Genomic DNA, 25,640 nt, shown 5'->3' with positions numbered 1-25,640 from the left:
TAGTAAAATCATTGTCATGTTTTCAGCATGACATGCACTTGAATTCCAAATGAGGTTTAGCATAGTGAGTGCTGAATAGTTCATTTCATATCCTATATTTTTTTTCCTGAAACCTCTAAGTAACTTAGATGAGCTCCTCCATGGCTACCTGGTCTACATTTTCCATTGAAGAGAATATAAAATACAGGACATGGATCTTGGCTTCAAGAATATTGCCATTGGTTGAGGGTTTTATGAAGTTTGTTTGTAGCTCTTTTTCTGGAATGCATCAAATAAGTTCCTCTCTTTTGATTGGCAATGCTGTACCAGTTCTTCTTTCATGAAGAATGATAATGTTGGTGAAGAAATCTGAAGAAAAAAAAAAAAGAACAGTAATAGTCAATCATATGAGATTGGTCAAACAAATTATAAGCATGAATACTTCTATCAATAAAAATCAAGCTGAATAACAAATCATGATATGATCAATTTTATAAAAGTAAAGTATATTATAAAAAATTATGGGACAGGGGCGCCTGGGTGGCTTAGTCGGTTAAGCGTCCGACTTTCGCTTAGGTCATGATCTCGCGGTTCGTGGGTTCGAGCCCCGCGTCAGGCTCTGTGCTGACTGCCAGCTCAGAGCCCGGAGCCTGTTTCAGTCTGTGACTCCCTCTCTCTCTGACCCTCCCCTGCTCACACTGTCTCTCTCTCTCTCTCCTAGAAATAAATAAAAACATTTAAAAAAAAATTATGGGACAAAATGTTTCAAATATTAACACTGAGTCTACATAATGAGATGGTAGGATTATGGATTACTTTAATTTCTTTCTTTGAACTTTTCTTCATTGAACATCTCAATGGAAAGATGCATTTGTTTTGTAATCCAATAAAGTGAATTATTAGCAAGATTGAAGAAATAAGGATAGTCACAATCACTACGAAATAAGTTCAAAGAAAATGACAGATTATGTAATTTAGCAGGATATATTCCTAGACTAAAATATAGACCACATTTTCAGTTAAGCCCTGATATCTTCCACGGTGTTAAGACAATGGACCCTGTTTTGAAGAAACAAAGAGAGTATCCTCTAGTTCTTGTCTGGGCTTTTCCCAACCCAACATCCTACAGATAGGAAATGATTTGACTGTGCACTTGTCACAGAGGCCCTACTAATTTCTCTGCACTGCACTGTCTATACTTATGTCATCAAAATAGACTTGAATATGATGAGACATGAGAACGTTCCATTTCCTTTGTTTTGTTCTACTCTTCACTGCCCTTCAAACCTTTCCAGCTATACTCAGAGTGTACTTCTGTTCTGTTCTGTTCTAATACATAAATTGTTCTTATCAGCCCTTGGGCTCCATGAAGCCTGAGACGTGGTCTAACTGAATTTCATATCCATGGTGCCTATACAGTACCTGACCTATTACTGCTCTGCAAACTGTTGTAGAATTTATTGAGTTGCTGCCTTTTGCTCCCCAGTTCTCATTAGACATCGTAAGTGTGGGTGCTGTTAAATTCTTAAACTCTAGACTCCAAAGAACCTGAAAAACAGTTGTTCATTTCCTTAAGGGAACCTTTATATTGTACTAGCAATTCAAGGAGTGCTCTGCTTTTCTTTCTTCTCCTGCTTAGAAAGTCCTAGCAATGAAAAGCTTTCGAAAGCAGCTCCATGTCTGGCAAAATCTTTGTTTTCTGACCTGGAACAGAAATTAAACTCTCAACGAAAGAGCAATTCTCTACCTGCAGCCAGAGTACAGAGCTTTAATGTAAATGACAATTGCAGGAGATCTTAAAAGGGAGATTGGAGGGGAGGGTGATGTCATGTGACAGGATTCCTACTCTGTCTCAGCCCTTCTCTCTGGCTTTTAGATGAGTTGAATGACAGGTAAAGCACAGGGCTGGGGCTGCCAGGAAAAATAAATGTGGGTAATTTTAATCATTTGTTCAAGTCTTTAAATATCCTGTATAGCTTTCAGGCACAAAGCAATCTTCCTATAGAGAAGCAAACCCAGGATGTGGTTACAGTACAGTTCTACCCCTTTGTGTTAAAGTGCCTTAATGATCTGGAAAAAAAATAGATTTGCATGAATGCTACTTATGGAAAGCACTTAACACAACAGTTACTCAAGACAAACTTCAGCACAAGTAGATGTAACTGATATGATGAGTCATCCTATGTGGTTTAAAGCCACCACAAGTGAATGTCTTTTAATTCAGCCTTCATGAGCCCAGAACATCTTTTATAAGACTTTGAGAATATCCATGGCATTGACAAAATGCATTTAGCTATTTAGCTATTAGATTTAATCATAAGATTGAAGGACAGTCTGATTTAAAAATTATTCAGGTGAATGGCATATAGATGCCAAAGCTTCTATTCAAATCAGCTTAGATCTTTTCTTTCGCTTTCCTGGTCTCATATCATAAGTTATACACATACACACAGGGTGACATCATCTTAAGATCTGAGTAATATAGTCAGTTTAGAAATGTAATTGGCAGCAATATCTTCCCATGTGAGCACATTAGTGATGCTTACATAATCTCCTGGCATCAAGTCATTCTCTGGAGTAAGAAGTATGGTTTTCTGTTTCAGATGCATGCCTTTAGTTTGGGAAAAGCTTTGATCTTTGAAGAAAGTACAGTGTAAGATGTTTATTACTACGCTGGCTATGTCTTTGATGCTTATCTTAAAACTATTTGGAGATATCCTAGAATATCTAAACCATGAGTGAGAAAACATGGCCTGATTGTCATTACTAGGCCATGGCAGTTGTTACTAATTGCTCATGGTGTTCCTTTCTGTTGGCATCAAACAGGATCAAAATCCTTCTCAGTAGAGTGCTTTAGGAAGACATAGCAAGTCAACTATAATGATCATGAGCAATAAAATCTACTTTTTATTCACAGCTTATATCAGATAACCTAAAAATCAAGGCTGTTATTCTGAGGTATCCATCCCTACCTGAATGAGCATTTGGTAACATCAGGTTCTGCAATAGCAATTATTAATACAGGTTTTCATTTTATATTGCCTATTACTTTATTTTTCTAGTATTTCAATGCATTGTCTCCATACCATATATCATATACTCTTTTTATTTTGCATTCCTTGTAGAACCCAGCACAATATGGAGCCACTGTAGTACAATCAATAAACATTGGTTGACCAATTAATTCATATGGTGGTTATTTGTCTAAAAGCTGTATTGGCTTAAAAGAATTTTTTTTACCAAGAGTCAAAACATTTGAGTTCTATTCCCTTTTACACCTGCAAATAGCTGTGGTTTGGAACAAGCCTTTCAAATTCTCTGGATCTCAGTTTCCCTGTTTAGGAAAATGGAGTGATGAATTAAACATTTGGAAAAAACCTCTTCCATCGGAAAATACATTAATTCTTCTGAAGGGGTGACTATCCCAGCATTTTTAAAGGGAAAAGATACAGAAAAGATCTATTTTCAAAGGTATAACTCTTTTCTTTTTCTTTCCACTTTTATTCTCCCTATCTCCCACATTTGTTCTCTCAATTTTACATTGACTAGAGAGCCCTAATTTGGAGTAGATCTTGCCTCTGAGAAATGGCAAAAACATCCCTCTTCTATGCACACTCCATCCAACACACACACACATGATAACTAATAAAGAAATTCCCTTGAGTCACCAATTCGCTAAAATTTGGATTTACTACCAAAAGAAAGTATTAGAGACCCAATAATCCCACTGGAATCACATCCAGAGAAAACCTCCCCATTCCTCAAATCATTTCCTACCGTGTTTGCATATGCTATCCACTTTCCTAGAAACACGCTTCACCAGGCAAATTCCTGTGCCTTTTTCAAGACCAAGTCAAAATGCCAGCTCCTCAATGAAGACTATAATTCCACGTGGCAATTGGACCCTCTGCCCTTAGTGTTTTAACTGTGCCTCTGCGGGAGCAGTTGTATATTATAATTATTAAAACATCTTTTTAAATGTTTGTTTCTCTTCACAACTTAAAACAGTCATAATTTAGGTACATCAAGTTTATTTTACGAGGATATATTAGACATGTTCCTGTAAGATTCTGCAGCGCACCTATCTCACATTCCAAGGTAAGTCCCAGGATGTGGTGGCATTGTTGACCTTTTTCAATTCCTATGAAAACTGGTCTTTGACAATTATGTATTTCGAGTCCAGAATCTTCCTCATGAATCTCCCTAAAGTTTTCAGTCCATCTTAAAAATGAAGCTTATCAAAGAAGATGGTGAACAAGAAGGCTTTAGGTCCTGTGATATAAATTATTTTTAAAGAATAGATTATCATATTTTAAAACTAAAATCATAATTTCCATCAAGTTACTTTCCTAATTATCTGTATATATTGCTAAAGGAACTGTGGTCTAAATTCTCACAACCCTGTTCTTGGTTTTATAGTCTTCGTAAGAATGCTGACTTAGACAAGTAACTGACTGGCATTTGACAATTCCCAAAGGATTTACTTTCAAAGTATGGCATTTTGCATTAATTTTCTCATCTTTAAATTTACCTCAGATGTCTATCTTCACATGGGTATGAGTCTCTGTGTATGGATTTCCTATTAACAGTACATTGGATCATAGGCTTAAAGCATCAATTAGAAACTGGCCCAAAATAGCAAATGCACTTGCCAAATTGTTGGAAAATGACTTTTTTCCTTCTTTACTTCCACCAACAGCTCTTCCTAGACAAATCATCATTCTTGGTGATCTCTGACAACAGACCTTTCTATGTCTGATTCTGTCATTTACTTGGTAGACGTGTTGACTGCAGCAAACAATCCCCTATCATCAAGTTTTCCAGATGTTTGCACAGCGGGTTCAGTGTTTTTAAACTATCTAAATGACGGTCCCAAATGACAAATGTTCATTTTCAAAATTAAAGCTTATTACGAATTACCTGCCAAGTACAATGTGTCAGGAGAGATTGAATGAATTAGAATTTTTGTCCATTGAGAATGAATGAATAAGAAAAAGCATAAATGAGGCAAGCTATTACACATCCTGGAGGTACATAGAAAGAATTTTAAATAACAGTAATTTACCAAAAGCTGTTGCATTAATACTTAAGACTTACTTTTTAAAAAGGCCCATCCCTACCTTTTGTCATGAGTCAGGCTTCAAATTTTTTTAATGAAAAAAAAATTGGCTAGGAAAGAGAAGGATAATCTCTAATGTAAACCTGTGCTTCACTTTTTGGTCATCATATTCACAGGCTCAGCTTTGACATATTGGGAAGAAAGAGTATGCCTGATATAGCCATCAAAGACTAAGCTCAGTTCCCTCTTTACAGCCTTCTGGTGGTGTGGTCCACTCCTGCTGGTCATTTATCCTTGACCTCCACTTTGCTCATCTATAATGTGGGAATAATAATACTTAAACAGGTAGTGGTAAAAATTAAATAAATGAAAATAGTATTTAGTACTATATACAGAACTAATAACATGTATATACTATTATAGTAGTCTAAAGTACTATAAATATATAATGATGTCAGAATAATGTTAACTACCATATATTAATGATGTACTATGTGCAAATACTATGTAAAGCTTCATATGTATTCAGTCTTTCAATTTTTACTATTTGTTTAAGATAGGTAATATAATCTGCATTTTATAGATGAGAAAACTGAGTCTTGTATAGAAGTTAAGTAACTGGCCTAAGTAACTGCTAACTTGGGTTAGACAGGATTGGAAACAAAATGGCTCAGTCCCAAAACATGCATGTAACCTCTGTGCTGTGCTACTGATCTTTAATCATTAAAGCCTAATGTCTGGTGATGCTACTTTGGCTCAAAATATTTTGGTGCTACCATTTAAAATTGCCTTCAGATGCAAATATATTGAGGCATGAAAAGCAAGATGCTGGGGACTCTATAGACAACTTTTTTTTTTTTTTTTTTTAACCCCAAAGAGCATCACCCAGCCTGATCATCCTGCATTCTAGGCAGGAAGGCAATGAATAAACATGGCCAAGAGTTCTATCTTTTAGAAGACTCTACAAGATTGAAATTCCTTTTCAAGATGGATGTAGATCTCTTTTCCTCACATCCCCATAGCTCTGGGAATAACATCAAATGTTACTCTAACCACATGATATTTTAACTGTTTACCTACATATACAAGCTCTAAGTAGCCAGAATGTTTTAATTACTGTATCTCAGAACCAAGAATAGAAGTTGCATAATAATGTTTGAAGAACTAAACAATGCACATTTCTTGTTGCCTAGGAAAATTTTGGTCCCAGATAAATATGACACCAGGCTGACCACAGAGTTAGAGATTGTTTCATAGGACAAAATAGAACATCTAGATTTTCCATCTTTAAAATTATAATCAGCAGCAGGAAGCAAAGCAATACCACTGCCCCTGTTATAGGAATCTAAAGGCTTTTTATAGAATGCACAGCAGCAAATGTTATCGCTATGCTTGAAAAAACCATTTTCATTATCAGATGCCTTTTTTCCTCAATTGATTATGACTTTTCCTTTAAAAAATGCATTTAAGCAAAAATTTTCTATGCTTGATTTAGCCCAAGGGAAAATCTGGGGGGACTAAGAAGGGAGCGAGTAGTCTGAACAAAATTCCTTCTGCCTTTAAGCTATGCACACATGGACAAAATATATCACACTCTACTTCCATCTTTTTAAAGAAAAATTCCTATTACTTAGAGAGAGCCTAACAATGAAAAATCCAGCTTTGTGGTATTGTAGTTTTACTGTTTAAGACAATGAACAGACAAGGGTAAGTTTTGGTTTTTGTTTTAAAGCTATAACATTCTTAAAGTCATTTCTTCTTGGTTTAAAGGAGTTGCATTGGACTGAAGTTTCTTCAGCATACTTCTGACAATGTACCAGTTCATGTTAGAAACCTTCAAGGTGAAAGTCATTGGAGTTAAGGCTAGTGTTTAGTTAAGACAAACTGAATTAATGGGGCCCACTCAAGGTGGACTATGAATGTATTTCTATGTCTGGTTTAGCTTAATGTGTCTCTTACCATGAAGGGAGGGCTAGAGATAAGGATTTTTTAAGCTGATAAAAAGCTCTTTAAGATTCTTCAGAAAAAAATTACATAGATGAGAAATCTGAGGTTAAACCCAATATGCTAAACAAAGAGGTTGTACTACTTTAGAGCAAACACTAAGACGTGTTCTAGTGAAGCAGGTGATTTAAAAGTCTAGGACAAAACAGCCCTTTCATTTCATAGAAAGAAAAGACAAATAATTTTAGAACAACATTTTGATTTAGCAGCTGTAAGGGACCTTTGCATTTAAATTTCGATATATAAATCCCAATTTTGCCATGCAAAATTAATAATGGATTTCTCTAAAGCCAAACTCTCTTCAACCTCCGCTGTAATTCTCTTAAGAAAGCATTAAATGAAAGCATTTCACTTTATTTGAAAATCAATGGCACTTCAGCGACACATGCATCTCCCAAGTATTATGGAGTCAAGAATCATACAGCTCCCCTCGTAAGACATGGGGGCCTGGATTTGGCAATAATAACTTCATACAACATATGAGTCTTTGAAAAAATTAATATAAAATGAAAAGATTGAAAATCCAATATGACCATGCTCAAATTCTCTTTGAAATGTCAACCCAAATGCATCATGATATAATTAATGTTAATGATATGGTAATAATAGGAATAAAGATAGTAATAAGTAGAAATAATATTTAATTACTGATTATTATAGACCAGACATCTGGTAAATACTTTATAAGTATCACCTCATTTGATTTTTTCAAGAATTATGTGACTGGATGCTATTAGCTATATTTTTAGAGTAGACTTGAATAAGGAAGATCTACCTGTGAAGATATAAGATATATTTAGGAAGGATTAAAAGATTTCATTGTAGGGGCGCCTGGGTGGCTTAGTTGGTTAAGCATCCGACTTTCGCTTAGGTCATGATCTCGCGGTTCATGGGTTCGAGCCCCGCATCGGGCTCTGTGCTGACTGCCAGCTCAGAGCCTGGAGCCTGTTTCAGTCTGTGACTCCTCTCTCTCTGACCCTCCCCTGCTCGCGCTGTCTCTCTCTCTCTCTCCTAGAAATAAATTTAAAAAAAAAAGATTTCATTGTACATTAATCTGTGACCACTTGGAAAATGAATCAAAAGATATTATAAACTCCATCTATTTGAAAAGTTTGCTTTCCTTTTACTCACTGATAAAACCGTATTTATCTTTTACTGTTGTGATTATAAGGATAAAAACAATATAGCCCCTGCCCTCCAGAAACTCACAGTCTTAGAGGGAGATGAAATATGCACTGAAAATCCAAATATAATTTATGGTGGTTTATGGTAAGACAATGTAAAAGGAAAAAAACAACAACAATTCTTAGAGTTTGGGGTTGAGTTAGAGGAGAGAGGGATCCTCAAAGGAAGAAGCAGCTCTGCTGGGTTTGGAAGGTGGGCAAAGTTTCAACAGTCCGATGAATATGAGACCCAGGAGAAATAGTGATGTGCAATGTCTTCAAAAATATTTTCAGGACGCCAATGTTGCTGGAATTTTTGACATATGAATGAGCAATAATGTTGACTCGATTACATAAGATCTTTACTGTCATTCTAAGGTGTTTAAATTGTATTTAGAATTCAGTAGAGAGTTTTGGGGCACCTGAGTGGCTTAGTTGATTAAGTGTCGGACTTTGGCTCAGGTCATGATCTCGCAGTTCATGAGTTTGAGACCCACATCAGGCTCTGTGCTGACCCCTCATAGCCTGGAGCCTACTTCAGATTCTGTGTCTCCCTCTCTCTCTGCCCTCCCCCTCTTGTGCTCTGTCTCTGTCTCTCTCAAAAATAAGTAAACATTAAAAACCTTTTTTAAAAAAGAATTCAGTAGAGAGTTTCATAGTGGAAGTCTAATATGGTCAGATCTCTTTTAGGGAAGATTAGTCTAGCAATACATTACATTCATTTATTCATTTTTTTTGTTGTTGTTGTTACTCCATTGATGAATAATAATTTTCTTGTTATCATATGCCAAGACCTACATGAGGCAATGGGAATATAATGGTAAAAATGACTCACTCTGTGCTTTCAAAGAATTTATAATAAAGTTAAACATAAAAATGAATAGTGTCACCACTACTATAAGAGAAGAAGTACAGGATAGCATGTAGGAGGAATACCTTTTCTAGTTTGGGTATAAACAATAATAGCAACAAACTTCGAATTGTGTGTATTGCATGTGTGTGTATATGTGTGTAGGTTTATTGGGTAGGAAGGTCAATATAGGAAATGGCTCCCAGGGGAAAATGTGTTTTGGGAACTTGATGTAGGGTTATTTGCCTTCCAACCACATATTCTTAATAACCTATTATGCGCACAGGGTTCCTGATGTTTCATCCTGCAGAGAGAGTCTGACCGTCAGTCAACTTCCAAGAGAACCAATGAAGCATTATGAACAAGGACTTTATGAAAACGAATTTTGTTGAATTGAATTGGCTCTCTTCATAGACCTGGAAATCATCTGGTCTGACTTTTAAAAATATACCAAGTATGAATAATTCAGTCAAGCCTGAAATCACCACCTTGAATGAGTATGGCTTTTAGTGCTCATTCATTGACTCAATTATTTTGTAATTATTTGTTGCTTATCAGAACCATGGAACCCACTGTACTAAGCATTTTCCTTATGTAATGATTTCATCATAATTAATCACTTCCCTAAATATCCTAATTTTCCTGTACCTCCTTATAACACATGTACAGTTTGTTTCTGTTGCTGGGTGCTGTGTATGTAAGTATCCTCAAGTAGACTATAGCATTTTGAAGGAAGGAATTGAATTCTCATTCCTGTGTTCCATTTAGCCAATGGCACAGATATAATAGGGATTCTGTAAATGTTTGCTGAATGAACCAATGAATGGATAGATAGACAGATGGATGATGGATGGAAGAATGGATAGAGACAGACTTGAATATGAAATCTTCCCTGCCCTCATGAATCCTATAATCTAATGCTGATCATGTACGCATAGTTAATTAGAAATATTTTTCAATATTCAAATTATGATCTCTTTTCAATTTCTGTTTACTGTTGTAGTGCCACAATCTTTCCATGATCCTAAAGATACCATCAAAGAGCTCCATAGGATATTTAGAGTTTAAATATTTATCTCTTCCAAGTTAACTGAAGTTTGATTTTTAAGTCCCCTAAAGTACTGATTCCTGAGTTTTCCCTTAATTTTATTAAAAAGGTAGTCCCAAATCCCCCACTAAACCATTTTAACATGCTGTTCTTTTCCTTCAAGTTAAATAGAATTGAAGTGGATAAGAACAGAATTGGAATTTAAAGAAAGTCTGCAGTCATCATTAATCTGAGAGCAAAACAGAAGTATGCCTTTGCATTAGCATCATTTCCAACTATTCTGTGGTCCTATTTGATGTCATTTTTCCAAAAGTCTTCCCATATTTTCTTCTTTCTTTTCAACACATTCAGCATATCTTTTTTTGACTACTTCATGCCATGGACATTGGTCTGGTTGACCAGGCATAACAGGTTCAAAAACTCCAATGGAATTATCTATGTAGACATTTGTTGCTCAATAACTTGTTTTGAGAAAATAAGATATTTCTTACTTTTGCATGCATTTATTAGAGAAATGCAACTTTATATTTCATTTGAGTAAACTGATTCAATAAAACAGTGTTTTCTCCCTTAAAATCAGGGTGTGTTAATTATATAATATACTCTACAAGTTAAGAAAGTGCATGCTGTAACATGAAGGAGATGACAGAGATGGAAATTATAGTTGGAGAAACCAAATTCTGAATCCCAAATACTCTACTACTATGTTTGATATGAGAAAAATCCCTTAATCCTAATAAGTCTCAGATCCATTTTATGTAAAATGATAACAATAGTAACCTTACTATATTGTTACTATGTCACTGTGAGAAGTGTGAAACACAATGGATATCAAAATACTATACATTGTTCTAGTATGTGGAGAACTATCATTGGTGGTGATTACTGTACAGAGGTAGTAGACTAAGCCATCTACCTGCAGTTTCTCATTTAATATTTTCCCAAACTCTATGAAGCAGATTCTACTTTAATCATTATTTTTAAATGAGGAAATTGATACATAAAGAAGGTAAAATTTGATGTAGATCATAGAGCTGTGTGGGAGACCCAGGATTCAAACCCCAGAGCTAAAAGGAACCAAGTGTGAGATACAAGGGTTGTGTGATCTGATAGCAGAATATAGAATGTTTACCTCTGACGCCAACCTATTCCCAGGAGTAAGATGTATGCAGACTAAGGCTTAGAATGGGTCAAAATTCAGGAGCTAAGGGAGGAGAGAAACTCAACCAAAGTTTGATTAGCAAATATTTTGTTCTAACTGATCATTGGGAATAAGCATTCAACTAATTATCTATGGGGCAAAGAATAAGACATTAGATCCTATATCTAGCCCCGCCAAGGTAAACAAAGGGGTATTCATAGGTCTTATGCAAATCATATTGGAAATGGTGACTCTTTCAGTAAGCCATTTCTCAGAGCACAAAAGAGTGGAGAGATTTCTTAACCTTTACTGTTTTCCAGAATCATAGGACTCAGGTAAAGTTCAACATTGTACTTCCCATTGGTTAGACATGGTGAAGATAAGATTAGTTTTGGAAGCCATATGTTGAAGGTGATGGGGTCGCCAGATGACCTTGTGATCTCCCTTCCCTGGAGTGTTAATTGAGTCAGGGAGTTTTAGAGAATCTTTGTTACAGCAGCTTAGATAGTAGCCTAAATAGTAACGTTCTCCATTTTAAAATCCACCACCTTTGTGATTTCAATTAACTCACTTCACCTCATGAAACTTAGTTTCCCTGCCTGCTAAATAATGGAATCGTACTAGACAAATCCTTGAAGAGTCTTCTAGCTTTTACTTTCAAAACTTCTTGAAGATATAAAGATTTGTCCAAGTGCCCCATGGTTTGACATGTGGAATTAAAGGCTGAAGCACACCTTACTCTTCCTCCCAATACTTAGGCAGCATCAGTGTAGGAGCCACTTAGGAATATTCCGGCTTTGGATGTCATATAACCTTTTCATAAGCAATTCAGAATAATGCCATCAAGGCTGCTTTTGTCTTCCATTCTGCCAATCAATCACATGTCCTTCCTAAGCCTGCAGTACCCTGTTTGCACTGCCTTGCATAAATGGGGTGATTCTTTTCTAACCCTTCTGATTTTCTACATTTTCTTTCCATTGTCCCTCTGAAACTTTTTCTGTGTCATGCAAACTCAGTTTTTAGTGTTGTTTCATGTGTTCCTGAAGGCCAAGTTTGTTTCCTACTTAATATACAAGAAGCATTCTTAGAGCTCATCTCTTTTGAAAAAGCCCACAAAGCTCACCAGTGCCCAGCCGATGACTTACTTCAGGATCTGTCATTTCTCTGCATTGGGATCTTAGCATGTAAGCTAGTTGAGGCACAACTCTATGGGCCTTATTTATCACCCAGTGCCTTGGACGTAGCACTGTAATAGATGTAAAATTTACCCAATTACCAAACCTTTAGGAAAAAAAGGTATAATGTTACTGATAGGTGGGCTTTGTATTATAAATATGGGTAACAGCCTAAAGTGAGATTTCAATGAAATAAAAGTAAGTTACAACTTCAATTAAGCAGAGCACCCAAATTTTCTATTATTTTTGTTCAAATTGGAAAACATCAAGTACAATTTTCGGTATAATTTTGGTGGATAGTGGATGATAGGGTTTTAGAATGGTGGTAGTAGAGGTAGAGCCCATGGCCAAGAAGAAATTCTTGAGATATCTTTGGTGCAAAAGGTGATTTTATTAAAGACAGGGACAGGACCTGCAAATAAGAAGAACTACCCCAGACCACACCAAGGAGGGACTGATTATATATTTGGGAGTTGGGGGAGATAAAATCAAGGGAAATTTCCAAAGGGACTTTCATACACTAAAGAAGACTCACAGGATATGGAGGCCTAGCAATTGTCAAGCTAAGGTTGTTTTTCCCTCTAGCGAAGTATTAACCTTAAGACAATAGGGAGTTCCTGGAGAAATGCTCGACTCTGCCTCCCTCAAGTATTTGTCAATGGGCTTCAGGTTATAAGGAAATTTAATTTTATCTACCATTTCCTTCTGCATGTGTTTCCCACATCATTGGACATATGCCAAAGAGAGTAGAAGAGATACAGAACCCATCTTAAAGACCTAAACCCAAAGACCTGAAGGTCATAGTGCTTTTGGACACAGTGCCTGTGTAATCTTGAAAATGTTACCTTACCTCTCTCACCTTAGTTTCCTTGATGATAAACTAGGGACAATGATTACCTTAAAGGACATCAGAAGGGAATGAATAAAATAATGTATGGAAAATACCTTTGGCTCTGTAGATATATGGTAGACATCCAAGAATGTTGGAGTTGTTGTTAATGTCATACAGTTAATTAACATTGACTTACCCAATGGGACATAAAGATTCACTAGTGAGAGCTTTTGTTTATAAACCCAGAAGGTAGGGGATAGAATCTTGAAGCTCTGAATGTGGACCACTCTGTGGATTTTTAAGACAAGTGCTCCCTGTGGAAAGAGAAAAAACAGAAATTTGAAGAGTCATGTCTACAAACAGCTCTAATACTTGGGTAATTAAAATAGTCTACCATCTTTTCATGTCAGTCATTATCAACCTTTTCATTCCTTTTCCTGTTCCACTCATATCACTGGATTCTTAACTATTCTTTCCTTCCTATTTACCACTTACTAGACTCCATGAAGGCTGACACGTTTGGGTCATGTTTTCAGATGTAAACGATCCTCCTTTATCTACAAGGAACTCTGTGAGGAAACAACTAGACCAAAAAAAAAAAAAAAAAAAAAAAAAAAAAAAAGAAAGAAAAGAAAAGAAAAAAAAGAAAAAAGAAAAAATAAAGAAAAGGAAAACAATAAAATCAAAGTCCTAAAGAGAGGAAAACATTAGAAAATAGAGAAAGGTACAAAAAGAGAGGCCAGAGATAAAATTTGTACAGATGGAGTAGTTTTAATGTGACAAAGAGAAAGGAGAATGGCTTTTGCTTGCTCATTTGGTCAAAGAAGATAATTTGGATGATTGAGTTGCATGGTTTGGAGTTATACAGAACGCATATTTATTGGATAATTGAAATCTCTCTCACTTACTTTGAGCTAATAGAGTCTGTCCTTAAAGCTCAATGCTGTCAAATGCTGGAGTTATATAACTAAAAAAAAAGAAACAATAATCTTAGGGAAAAAATGATTCATTAAACAAAGTAAGAACTTTATCCTTAGGAAGTTCATAAGTATATTTGGCTGGCCATCGCTATATGGGAACTTTTTGAATGTTGGTGGCAGTAATGGGACAGAAATTAATCAGTTGGGGCTGGTTCTAAGGAATGGCTTCAGCCCCTAAGTGGTCTGCCAAGTTTCTGTTAAACATCTCACATTATTGAGGATACAAGTCAAAATCACTTATCAGCAGTTCTTCTAAATAGCAAGGAACATGTATCAAAGAGGCCATGAAGGAATTTCTAATGAGAAAAAATGCTCTTACTTTTTGAGAAATTAACTGCTCCAATAAATTGCAAAGATAAAGTAGGAAAAGTTATCACAATAATGTCTGTTGTAATAAAACTAAACTGTACAGCTGATAACAGTTAAAATGCCAGAAGGTAAGTTAATGAAATACCATTCTCCTAAAAGCCCCTTTGGTCCTTACTCTGAAATATAATTCTGACACTCACATATAAAGGATATGGTGGAAACTACATGGAGATACTGTATATGTACATGTTCTACAGATTCATTGCCTATGAACTTTTGAATACATATAAAGTTTAAAAAGCAAAGTATATTAAATGAAACTTTCAGGAAGGTGAAATAAAATAATCCTAGGACCTAAAATTGATTCTTAAAGTGTAAAAGAGATGGAAGTCTGTGGAGAGAGAAATCAGTCTGAATTGCTAGCTGGCATTGGAAAATTTCTATCAAAGATCACGTGAACGGAGCAAAGGTGGAGTCACTGAAATTTCCCTAACATCTGTGGATTCATGAAAGTAGGAGATGCCTAAAGCTTCTGTTATGATTTTCCACCAATTCCTAGGCAAAGTGAAAATTTGTAGTAGTGAGAAGGAATTCTTAAGGATAATGAGAGAGTGGAAAAGAAAACAAACAGAAATAGCAAACATAAAAATTGGAAGGTAGGGGCGCCTGGGTGGCTTAGTCGGTTAAGCGTCCGACTTACGCTTAGGTCATGATCTCGCTGTTTTTGGGTTCGAGCCCCGCGTTGGGCTCTGTGCTGACTGCCAGCTCAGAGCCTGGAGCCTGTTTCAGAGTCTGTGTCTCCCTCTCTCTCTGACCCTCCCCTGCTCACGCTCTCTCTCTCTCTCCTAGAAATAAATTAAAAAAAAAAAAAGAAAGAAAAAAGAAAAGAAATTGGAAGGTAATCTTAAGTAGGAAAACTTGGGGTAGTAGCTTTGCTGTTTATTACTGAACTTCTCTCATACATAATAATTATCAAAATGGCCATGAATGGTGAAAACCTGTGTGTGTGTGTGTGTGTGTGTGTGTGTGTGTGTATAGAAAGAGAGAAAGAAAGACAAAGAAGACAAGTGAGTGAGCAAGGGATGTGGAGAAAGGGAGGGAGAAAATGGGAGGGAGAATAAGACAAAAGACCAAAGTTGCAAAAGCCTTAGAAAGCCAAAGATACTATATGCACACATGCTCAGATACCAGGCTGAAAATGTCAGAACTCAGGGCCAGCTTCTTGTCACGTAGTGAAACCCAAATGGTTCTGGGCACCTTTCAAACAAACATCAGAAGAACAATAAACAGAGTTATTTTCAGTTACCATGAGTTCAAAGGAGCCAGGCAAGGACCCTATACACTTAACCCACATCCTGACTAATTAAGTAAAAACAACAACAAAAACAGTGGACAATTACACGAGAAATAAAAGAAATTGAAAGCCACCAAAGCTCTGTAAGTAAAGGCATGAAGAAATAGTACAAACCATGACAGAAACAAACCTCTCTCTTTTGAGCCATCTGTGCCACTCATCAGCTGGTAATAAGATGACACTGGGTAGCAACAGAAATAATCCAAGGAAGGGCTTTAAGAAGGCATGGCAATATGAATAGATTTTTTTTCTGGGTTCCTGGTTTTTGTTTATGGATAATTATAATTTGGCAGTGTTCAGAGGCCCATCCCATAAATGGGTCTTCTGTGTATTACTTAAGCCACAGCTCACAAAGGAGCTGCTTCAGTTTTCCACCATACTGGCTAAATGTTGTAGAAGGAGAAAACCTCCAAGTGATGTGTAAATTTTAAATTATAAGCCGACTTAAAGTTACAGAAAATTCTCCAACCAGAATTCCAGATAAGTGTACTTAATATGTTTACCTGTCCTGTGAAGGCAATTTTGTTTATCTTAACATATTTGAAATAAGTCTTGCTTTCAAGTTATAGCCATTTGATCTTACTCTATTTTAGACTTTACTTTCATATTCCCAAATACATACTTATATATCCTTGTGTTTGTTGAAATCTTAAAGATATGGAAAGTGAATAATCTTGGCTTTAATATACATAAGAACAGGCTATTCTGAGAATAAGGAGATATTTTGTGGAAAGGGCATGGAAAATTATAAGCTGGTTAAACTACCCTCATCTATATCAAGTCAGATCTATCTTCAAATACAGCTTATCTTTTTGTTAAAAATGAATTCTCAGAATATCAATGTATCAATGGATAGTCTTTGGGTGCATGCAACAGAAACAAATTCTGATTAATTTGAGCAAAACTGGAAATTTATTAGGAAGAAGATAGAATTGTTTGGTGATTCAAAGGAATAGTTGAAGAAACACACCAGCAAGGGGCCGATAAGGCAGTTCCAGGAATCCAGGCAACAAGAATTAATGGGCAGTTGGTTCAAAATGCTATCCTTGGGATGAGTGAAACCTGACCATTTTCAATCTCTGGATTGCTCAATTTAATTTTCAAATTCCTGGAAGAGAACTTAGTTATGGCCTGCTTTGAATCATTTATGTACTCTTTGCGAATGAGAAAGCTGAGCCACATGGTTGGTCAGTTTACCAAAACTAGCTAATGAGGGAACTTGAGCTTCTGTTACCAGAAGAAAAGGAAACTGATGTCAGGAAGACAAAAAGCAATCCTAGGCTTAAGTACATTCATGGTAAGAGATTAAAGATATAATATTATGAAAAACTCAACATGATTAATAGATCAGAAACAATTAATGCTTTGTTAAAATTTAATTTATTTCTACTCCATTCAAAATAATGAAGAAAATTACATTCTGTCCATTAATATTGAAACAATATTTATTATAGATATATTATGTAGTAGGCATGTATTATATGTATTATCTCATTAAATTATCACTTGAAATTCCTATTAGAACTAACATTTCTTTTTTGTGCTTATGAAAGGATCAGAATGTTAGGCTAACTTCTTTATTGTCACTACATAAGTAATTTTGGTCCATTTTTTGGTTATATTTTTATTATTTGTGCAGAGTATCTTCACTGAATTGTTTCAATGCCATTGCACTGTAACACTAAAATAAAGAAATAAAATCAGGATAATAACTCAAAATCAAACAAATCAACAAACCAAAATCCTTATGACACTGTCTTTTTTTAAATTTTTTTTTTATAGTTTATTTATTTTTGAGACAGAAAGAGACAGAGCATGAGTAGGGGAGGGGCAGAGAGAGAGGAAGACACAGAATCTGAAACAGGCTCCAGGCTCTGAGTTGTCAGCACAGAGCCTGATGCGGGGCTCGAACCCATGATCCATAAGATCTGACCTAAGCCGAAGTGGGACGCTTAACCAACTGAGCCACCCAGGCACCCCGACACTGTCTTTAAGATTAGTGCTGAAACTACATCTGTAGATTTAGAACCTTGTATACAGTATGATACCTGTGCAGATTGAACATATACCACCACTCTTTCTCATAATCTCACTAAAAGGAAAAGAAAGGAAAGGTATAAAATCACCAGGGGAAGGACCAGTAATCCAGATAGGACAACAAATTTTTGGAACATAGAAAGCAAAAGAAGAGTTAACAAGACAAAGTAGAATACTAATATATTTTCTTAATCTGAGTTTCCATTTATTATAAGATGCACCATTAGTTTGTTTCATTGAGAAAGAAAAAAATCTCTGCCAAATATAATTATAAATTTATGATTATGAATGTCTACTTATCTTGTTATGTAATAAACTATCCCAAATTTAGAAGCTTAGATCAACAATAATAATTTCATTATTAGCTCTCACAGTTCTAGGGGATGCTATACCTAGCTGGATCAGGAAATCTCATGTAATTGAGACCACATACTTGCTAGGTCCAGCATCATCTCAAAGGCTTCTTCACTCACATGGATGATGATTACTGTTAGCTGTCATCTGGAACTTTAAGTGGGCCTATTGCCTGGAACACGTATATGCAGCCTATACATGTAGCCGGGCCTTCCTCAGAGCATAATAGCTATTTACAAGAACAAATATCCCAGGAGCACCTGGGTGACTCAGTCGTTTAAGCATCTAACTTCGGCTCAGGTCATGATCTCATGGTTCTTGAGTTCAGACCCCACATCGGGCTCTGTGCTGAACTCAGAGCCTGGAGCTTGCTTCAGATTCTGTTTCCCCGTCTCTCTACCCCTCCCCCACTCACGCCTCTGTCTCTCTTTCTCTCAAAAGTAAATAAACATTAAAAAAAAAAAAAGGAACAAATATCTCAAGAAAAACAGCTGGGCAGAATCATATTGCTATTTAGGACCTATCTTCAAGACACATAGCCTCACTTTTACTCCACACTATTAAACAAGGAAGCCACAAATGTTCAACCAGTTTCAGTGGCAAAAGATGTATATTTGTTACCTTGATGGAAGAATAGTAAGGTCTCTATCAAAAAGAGCATGTTGGATGAAGATATTATTTCAGCTATCTTTAGAAAAGACAATCTTCCATAATGCAATTTAATGTAATGTGGTACCCCACATTCAAAAATATTAAAATGAGAAAAAATATTTCATCTTAGAATCAATAAATATGGTAATTACCTACAATTGAAATATCAAATAAAAAACAAGAAAGTCCATGTTGTAGAACCTTAGAAAGTTTAGAAATTTGAAGCATCAGCTAAATTAAAGTGTTTCTTTAAGATCTGTAACTCGTTGAAAGTTTGAATAAAGAGCAGTTTCCTCATCCACCATAGCTGGGTTAGCATCCCTCTCACTCTTGGCAGGAGATAACTTGCTATGTGGGGAAATTAAGCCAATTCTCAAGGTCTGGCAAATAAGAAGCACATTATTGAAACCAGAGGTATTTTTAAAAAGTCTACACATAGAACATAAGATCCTCATCTTTCTTCTTGTTAGTTCCAAGAACTTTGGCAAGGAAATTTATTTTTCATCCTTTTCCCTCTACTTTTACAGATTATGGATTGGAGGACTTTTCTTCTGGAAATATGAGGACGGTTTCTAAACAAGTAATGGCTTAGAGAGTGCACAGAAAGCTATGCAGAAATGGACATTTAAGTATGTTGGGACAAAGAGTGCTATGATGCCGACACAGTCACTCGATAGTGAAGTCATGCACACAGAGCTTCCAATCATCTCTTCAGTGCTTTAATTCTAAGTATGAGTCAGTAGTCAAGAACCATCAGACAAATAGGAGAAGGCTCAGCATGAAAAAAGGAGATTGATGCAAATAACAGAGGGAACTTGCCATAAGTAGGGACAAGCAGAGATCAGAATACATCTTAAAACATACAAATTTTCAACCTTGAAGATTTTAAGAAGATATTATTTTCCTGAAATGAGGACAGACTTATACAAAAAGGAAATTTTAAAAAAGAGACAAGGGAATAATTAGAGAACAATAAACGATAGTACAGGATAGTTTCAATTAAAAATTCAACAGAAATCTTTTCTTATTACTATAATACATATGCTTAACATATGTCCCTAATCAAATTTTAGGTGTGCAATACAGTATTATTATCTAGAGGCACAATGTTATACAACAGGTGTCTAGAACTTATTTATACTTCATAATTGAAATTTTATACACATTAATTAGCAACTCCCAATTTCTTTCTCCCCCAACCATGGCAACCACCATTCTATTTTTTTAATTCTATGAGTGTGACTATTTTAGATACCTTGTATAAGTGGAATCATGAAGTATTTGTTCTTCTGTGATGGCTTTATTTCACTTCGCATAGTGTTTTCAAAGTCCATCCACGTTGTCATATATTATAGGATTCCCTTCTTTTTAAAGGCAGAATAATATTCCATATAGATATGTGTGTGTTTACATACACACATATATGTACGTATCACATTTTCTTTATCCATTTATCCACTAATGGATATGTAGTTTATTTCTACATCTCAGTTATTATGAATAGTGCTATAGTGAACATGAGAAGGTTAATATCTCTTTGAGATCCTGATTTCAATTCCTCTGGAAAAATACCTAAAAGTGGCATTTCTGTACCATATAGCAATTCTACTCTTAGTTTTCTGAGGAGCCTCCATACTGGTTTCCTTAGTAGGAGCATCATTTTGCATTCCCCACACAGTGCTCAAGGGTTCTGATTTCACTAATACTTGCTGTCATTTTTAAATAATAATCATACTAACAGGTGTAAAGTGATAATCCCCTTGTGGTTTTGATTTGCATTTCCCAGGTGATTAGTGTCACTGACTATTTTTTTTTAATCTATCTTTTGGCCTCAACAGAAATCTTCAAGAAAATAGAATAAAAAGGCTCAGATTTTCCAAAAATAGGTAAGAAAGGAGATTCTTAAATGATAGATGATAAACCAGTAGGTCCATCATCTGACTAATATAAATGCCAGGAAAAAAGAAGAGGAGAAATTTGAAAAAACGAAATCACCAAAGAAATAATGCGAGGAAATTTCTGATAATTAAAGTCCAACTTCAATTCTGTGCAGAATAATGAGGGGAAGAAAACCCACACTAAAGCTTATTATCATAAAATTTCTCAAACTGAAATAAATTAAATTAAGATCCATAAAACTCCCATGGAGAAAACAAACAAGCTCTCTCTAAAGGATGGAGAAACAGAATGGCAATTGACATCTCAAAACCAGAAACTAAACAACAGTAAAACAATGCTTTACAAATCTTGAAAATAATGTGTTTTTCTTCTTCAACAGAGATTTCTATCTCTAGCCAACTATCAATCAAATTTGAGAGTACACAATTTTCAACGGTAAGTTTCAGACTATCATCAGTCACCCTCGTTTTAGGCAACTATTCTAGCATCTCAAATTATGTTCCATAAAAACAAGAAGGTACCTGAGAAAGAAAATCCTGAATCAAGGAAAGCGTGGACCCTCCATGAAGAGAGGAGAGCAGCATAGCAGGTGTGAGATGCAATTTGAGAAAGGGATAGTAGAATGTGGCCTTTCGGAATAATGTCTCCAGGGGAATGGAGAAACAAACAGATGACATAATGTTTTAGAACACATAGAGAAGAGGTTTTGAAAGTGCTTTGATATTTTTTGAAGACTTAATGAAAAATTAATGATAAGGACATAGAAAATTAAACAAAAGTTAATTCAAGAAAATTATTTAAATCTGGAAAAAAACCCAAAATATTGCACAAGAAAGGTAATTGAAATATAGTGCTTGACTTGGCTCAGGAGTAAAAAATAATTACTTAGCAACTATAATGTAAACACTGAAAATTGCTTTATCTGAACAATTTTGATAAAATTGTATTGGAAGACGGAAAAAATGCAAAGTAGATGGTGGGGACATTTGGGTGTTGTCTTCCTATTTCATAATAGCAAGGCAATAAATAATGTCTAAAGTTAATAAATCAAAAAAGGGGAATATTACCATGCCATTGGAATTATGAGTGAAGAGGAAAAGGAAAAATGTTGCTGTCTTTCATTTAAAGTCTTGCAGCACCACTTAACTTTTAAAAATGATGCATAAGTATTATGTTGATAAAAATAATTTTTAAAAAGATAAGAGAATTTCAAATTACAGAAATAGAGTCTATATCCTGACTCCTCTACTTATTACCTATTTGCTTGCAAGCAAGGTGTTTTTCTTTTATAGCCTCAGTTTGGGACATATGAAATGAGGAAAACAATAGAAGTTACTGTGTGTAACACTTTGTTACAAGAAACACTTGAATGTATTATTGAATTTAATCATCACAGAGTTCCCATGACTTTTCACACTCTTATGATCCCATTTTATAGATGGGAAAAGAGGGACACAGGAAGGTTAAGTAAATTGTCAATTTAATATTATAAATCATTGATGAAAATGGAATTTGAACTTAGGTACCAAAATACCAGAAATAGCCCCAACTTTTGTCATTGTAAAGTTAATATAGAATTTAAATGAGAGCACATAGCACTGAGCTTGCAGGAGTAAATGTCCAATAAATATTTGTATGTGAATGAGTAAATGTTCACTTAACAACTTCATTAAATGCATAAAATGCATAAGATCCATTTTATAATGCTGATGTATTGAACTCACATAGTAGTTATCCATGGATTGCCAGAGCTTTAGTGTATCATTGGGCCACTTAGATTGAAATATATATATCCCTGCAACCACCAAAGGATTTGCAAGTAAATTAATTATACTATAGGCATGTGGATGGCTCAGTTGGTTGAGTGTGCGACCTTGGCTAAGGTCATGATCTCTCAGTCTGTGAGTTAGAGCTAGCATGGGGCTCTGTGCTGACTGCTCAGAGCCTGGAAACTGCTTCAGATTCTGTGTCTCCCTCTCTGACTGTCCCCCACTCACACTCTGTCTCTCGATCTCTCAAAAATAAATAAACATTACAAAAAAAATTATATTATAATGGTGGTTTACTACTAATTTATATAACTACGCTAGTTAGAAAATGTTTGTAGATCATGAGGGACATTTTTTTATTATGACACCTGGGCAGGTAAAGAAATTTCTACTGTTAAATACTAGCCAGGAAATTATATTGTTCAAATTTAATTGAAACCTTCAAGAAAGTTTCAAGAAGGAAACCTTCCTCTGTCAGTTCTTTCTTCTCGTCTTTGTCCTGGATCAATTTTCCTACCAATTATGCTAATGTGCATCAGACGTGCCACCCAAAAGTGAGGATGTCTACAACTGGAGGTCTGTTAAGGAATATGAATGGATTTCTTATCACTATGATTAGGTTAGCTTAGCCTTTTACAACATTTTCATTGATCTTTGAAGAAGAAGGTTATCAAATTTAGTTCAGATTTTATTTCTCTCTATAGTTAATTATTATATATGTAAAAGAAAAGTTCTGTAATCAAGTGTTTAAAATCCTAAATGCCTCAAAGAAGTTTCAAAGAATAGCAAAAAAAGTAATTAATTAATTTAATTAAAGGCTTTTAAAGCTATAAAACAAATAAGATACATTTTATTAACTACATATAGAATTAAAGTTCAAGAAATGTGTGGGTGTTCTTTTAGGTTTTAAAAAGAAGTGCTGGAAAGGTGTTTGTGCACTGCTAAGAGTTGTGTGATGCACCAGATTTACAAAGTGTAAGTTGAAACACAAAACTGTCAATGTTAAATTCCATGTTTTATGTCATGTTGCCTGCTGTTTAAAATGTTTTTTTTTTTTTCTAGGAGAGAGAGAGAGAGAGACAGCATGAGCACGGGAGGGTCAGAGAGAGAGGGAGTCACAGACTGAAACAGGCTCCAGGCTCTGAGCTGGCAGTCAGCACAGAGCCCGAAGCGGGGCCCGAACCCACTAACCGCGAGATCATGACCTAAGCGAAAGTCAGACGCTTAACCGACTAAGCCACCCAGGCGCCCCTGTTGCCTGCTGTTTAAAAACAACAAAACAAAACAAAAAAAACAAAAATTCTTACTAAATATTAGTTATGCAATCAAATGATTGAAGATTAATAAATTTGAATATTAAATAAAGAACACTATCACTGACTATTCATATATGTCCCCATGATACCTATTCAAAAATCCCAGGAGTTTAAAACAGCAATCTGGGTTTTTAAAAGGTTTCCATTACTATCATACAAACTAATTTCTCATTACTGTTTATGACTATCAAACTCTAAGAATTGATTTTATTTTTATATGAGCCTCAAAAGAATTAGTTTTAAATGAAGAAAATACAACTATGAAATAAACCATGGTTTTAAAGGGATAGACTGTAGAAAAACTGTTTTGTTTTGTTTTGTTTTTATGAGATTATCCACATTGCCTGAAGTTTCTTGGGAACATATCTCGGCATGTTTTTAATAAGATGCACATTTTAGTGTATGTTCATTCTTACTTCTTTTAGGCAAAAGAAATAAAAACCTGGAATTTCAGCATAATACATTAGGGGTACTAAACTTGAAGTCGTTTTTGGTTTACTTCTTGCTGGTTATAAATGACTACTAGATGCTAATAAAAGATTTGGTTGATTAGTCAGCAACTTTCAGAAATATATCATGAGTCAGTTTTTTTTAACATATTGAATCTCTTTTCCATCCTTAGTAATGCAAACATTATCAATTATTATAAGCCATCTTTTAAAAATTATTTTGGCACTTAAAATTTAGTAGAGGGTTGTTAAAAGAAGGTAGATTGCTGGGTTTTTAAATTTTTTTTAATTAATTAATTAATTTATTTTTCTTAAATAATCTATTGTCAAGTTGGTTTACATATAACACCCAGTGCTCATCCCAACAAGTGCCCTTCCCCATGCCCATCACCCCCCTTCCCCTTTCCCCCACCCCCATCAGCCCTCAGTTTGTTCTCAGCATTCAAGAGTCTCTCATGGTTTGCCTCCCTCTCTCTCCCCAACTATTTTTCCCCTTCTTCTCTGGCTTCATCCTCCATTAGCTTCCTCCTAATTCACCTATATGTGCAAACATATGGTATCTGTCCTCTGCCTGACTTACTTCGCTCAGCATAACACCCTCTAGTTCCTCCATGTTGCTACAAATGGCCAGATTTCATTCTTTCTCATCACCATGGAGTACTCCACTGTATAAATATACCACATCTTCTTGTCCATCAGTTGATGGACACTTAGGTTCTTTCCATGTTTTGGCCTTTGTTGAGAGTGCTGCCATGGTCATTGGGGTACATGTGCCCCTATGCAACCACACTCCTGTATCCCTTGGATAAACTCCTAGCAGTGCTATTGTTGGGTCATAGGGGAGTACTATTGTTAATTTTTTGAGGAACCTCCACACTGTTTTCCAGAGGGGCTGCACCAGTTTACATTCCCACCAACAGTGTAGGAGCGTGCCCATTTCTCCACATGCTCGCCAGCATCTGTAGTCTTCTGATTTGTTCATTTTAGCCAGTCTGACCCGTGTGAGGTAGTATCTCAGTGTGGTTTTGATTTGTATGTCCCTGATCTTGAGGGATGCTGAGCATTGTTTCAAGAAGGTAGATTGTTAACCTGGATCATTCAGATTAAAAATCAGTCCCAACATCAGCATGCATTTGTGACTATACCTACCAAGAAACCAAAAAGGGATATCTTCCAAGTGTTTTCAAGATGTATCTGCTTTGAGAGAACATGATATGAAAAAGTATTTGTAGGATGTCCATCCCTTTGGGATATGATAATTTGGACATGGT

At 35.5% G+C, this 25,640-nt stretch overlaps 1 long non-coding RNA gene across 2 annotated transcripts; it reads right to left on the bottom strand.

The window, feature by feature from the left end:
* Positions 1 to 25,128, bottom strand: LOC144220347 (uncharacterized). 2 transcript variants are annotated; one of them, XR_013331705.1, is made up of 3 exons: positions 24,950 to 25,128; positions 13,448 to 13,565; positions 1 to 348 (listed from the first exon to the last, which is right to left on the bottom strand). It is a non-coding gene; the product is annotated as an uncharacterized LOC144220347 (long non-coding RNA). The 2 variants fall into 2 exon arrangements; XR_013331704.1 differs by lacking the exon at positions 24,950 to 25,128 and adding an exon at positions 21,357 to 21,432.
* Between the last annotated feature and the right edge of the window lie 512 nt (positions 25,129 to 25,640).

Source organism: Crocuta crocuta, unplaced genomic scaffold (assembly GCF_008692635.1).
Source record: "Crocuta crocuta isolate KB4526 unplaced genomic scaffold, BGI_CrCroc_1.0 scaffold179, whole genome shotgun sequence".
Classification (NCBI taxonomy): domain Eukaryota; kingdom Metazoa; phylum Chordata; class Mammalia; order Carnivora; family Hyaenidae; genus Crocuta; species Crocuta crocuta.
Note: the sequence above shows the minus strand (reverse complement) of the source record. Positions and strands in the feature narration are given on the sequence as shown.